The sequence below is a fragment of the Gavialis gangeticus genome, unplaced genomic scaffold, assembly GCF_001723915.1.
Source record: "Gavialis gangeticus isolate Ggan-Ray unplaced genomic scaffold, GavGan_comp1, whole genome shotgun sequence".
Taxonomy (NCBI): domain Eukaryota; kingdom Metazoa; phylum Chordata; order Crocodylia; family Gavialidae; genus Gavialis; species Gavialis gangeticus.
Window position 1 is genome coordinate 8,221,155 of NW_017729026.1, and position 2,612 is coordinate 8,223,766.

General features: G+C 43.7%; 1 protein-coding gene across 1 annotated transcript in view; it reads right to left on the reverse strand.

Moving 5' to 3' along the window:
• The window catches only part of RNF146 (ring finger protein 146), a 30,979-nt gene extending 29,600 nt beyond the window's left edge, over positions 1 to 1,379 (reverse strand). The window contains exon 1 of the mRNA XM_019520307.1: positions 1,216 to 1,379. The gene's annotated coding sequence lies outside the window, so the exon portion shown is untranslated. The remainder of the gene's footprint in view (positions 1 to 1,215) is intronic.
• Between the last annotated feature and the right edge of the window lie 1,233 nt (positions 1,380 to 2,612).

The window sequence follows — 2,612 nt, forward strand, 5'->3', positions numbered from 1 at the left end:
TTTTCCCTCTCTATCTGATGTCCCTCCTTTCCCCCATCCCCCCTCTATCCCCGCCCCCCACCCCAGGGGGTTTCTTGCCAGCACAGGAGCAAGCACCCGGCAGGGGAACCCACAAGCTGCTGCTGCTGCCCCCTGTTGAGCCCAGCTCCAATTACTCTAGAGTTCCTCTCCCCACAACCCTCCCAAGCCACACCCCTTCCACTTGATTTCACAGGGGACAGAGGCTTCATAACTGAGCTCAGCAAGGGACAGCAGCAGCAGCAACACTGGATGGGTTCACCACTCCACACCTGCTTCTTGCTGGCAGGGAACTCCTGGGGGCACCAGGTAGAGAGAAGGAACCTGCCCGGTGCTGTCACTGCTGCTGCTGTTCCCAGCAGGAGTGCAGTAGGGGTGACTCTGGACCCCCTCACCCATCAGCTGGGGACAGCAGCAGTGGTAAGCAGGAGAGGGGCTGGGAGAGGACTTACAGCTGAAGATGGAGGGGAAGAGAGGGGGTGCTGAGAATGGCTGGAGAGGCACAGGATTTTTACCTGGTCTGAGTGCTTATAAAAAGTCCCCACTGCTGCTCCCATGGTATGATCTGCCTACCTGGTGGAGGGATGCAGCCAAGAGCAGGGTTCAGCCACCCCTACAGTACTGATCACTGCTCCTGTACCCCACCCTTTTCCCAAAAACCCCCATTCCACCAGTGTTCATAAGACTCTAAGTGAATGTAGGTAGAACTAAAAGAGTCTAAAGCCTTGTCTGCTTGGGGTTCCATCAGTTAAAATTCAGGTTTCATTTGGATTGGTTCACATAATTCAAATTCCCGCTTTGCCATGTCTATACTTGCTTAAGTATAATATCTATACTTATTTGGCTGCCCTGGTGCAGATACACTGATTGCTAGCCACTGATTGCTGAATCAGGACTATACAAACACAAGGCCTAAGTTAGTGAAAGGGAATCTAACTCCCTGTACCTTAGGCATTATTTTTATATTTAGCTTATAGAATACTCAATCCTATGTTCTAAATGTCTTCTCATTTAACAGCTCTTCATTACATTTGCTATTTATATCATAACCTTTGCATATCCATATCACTCCTTCCTGACCCATCCCTGTCAATAAAAGATACAGTCTGAATACTGAATTGCCAACCCCCAAGTACTCCAAAATCATGAGTCAGGCACCCTCAAAGCCTTAACATTTTCACAAATAAAACATTTCACCTTTTCTCCTCCAAGTTCTCCTCCTCAGTCTTCATCCTCCCAGCTCAATGATTTCAAGCTTATTTCTTCAAAAGAGAGAAGGAATTTATTTTTCAGTTGAGACTCTCATGTTATCACAGGTCTCCAGAAGTTGGCACTCTGTAAGAACTACCAGATATCAGAAGAAATGGCAACACAATAGTTCTTAGATAGAGGACATAGTGAATGCTAAATGAATAACAGACACTGCATTTTTTTTTTTGTAATAAGAATAGCACTCATTGGGTGTGTCCATACAATCTTTTTCCAGGAAACTGTACATCAGCATGTTAGACTTCCAGCTGAGGGTGATATTTAAAACAGGAACACAGTACTGAAGCTTTTATAAATATCCAGCAACACAGTTCATTGCTAATGTGTTTGCAGAGGGCTCAAACTCTTTCAACCATGCCCTGCTCACCAGATCTATGTGCCACTGAACTCTTGGCTGACTTCCCAATTCTTGAAACAGAACAGTTGACTACAGAGGCCTAATAGTGCAGTCCCTTGTGTCTGAAACAACAGACTGTTCCTCAGGGAAGTGCTATATTTATGGCTACATTTAGAATTTTTAGAGTTTCACTTTTATAAAATGCTCACTGATGTGGTTCCATGCAGTGTTTATGAAGAAAAGTAAAAGAAAAGCAGAGAGATGAGAGAAGGAAACATAAAGCACAAAGGAAACGTTGAAACAAAGAAACTGTAAAAATCTTCCTGTTCACCCTAAACTTAAAACATGATTGCTTTGAATTTTAGCAACTGAGAGAGAGAGAGGGAGAGAGAGACAAAAACCTGTTTCCATAAGATATCCTAAAAGGCCATATGGGAACATCAGAAAAGCTTGTTCTCCTGAGCTCTTACTAACACCTTCCATTGCTATGGTAAAATTCAAACCTTAGGACATAAAAGCTAATTGACAGAAAACACCAGCTGACTAGTGTTTTATGAGTGAAATGCTTCTGCATTTTTTTTTTATAAAAGATCTAAAGACATTTCACAGTGGATATTCCAGTGAATATGGTTTGATTTTTTTTTAATGAGGCTTTGGACAGAGGAACAAATTATACTAAATTAAAATGGGCAGAGTAGGGTGGCAGTTTACCACACATCAGATATTTTCCAATAACTTTTTTTTTGCCTGTTGTGTTCTAACCTGCAAAAGGTGAAGCTAATCTGCGATGCCATAGAGTAAGCAGCCTCAGTTACTTTCTACCTTCTGAGGGAAAAGATGGACATGTAAAAACAAAATGAGGGCAGGGGGTACATAGCAGGATGCCCTGCTTATGCCCTTTGCCCCTTACCCAAAGCCCCTGCCCCCCAGCCCTGCTGCCCTTTAGTTAGTTAGTTAGTTAGTTAGTAGGGTCAGAAGGGACCTGAGC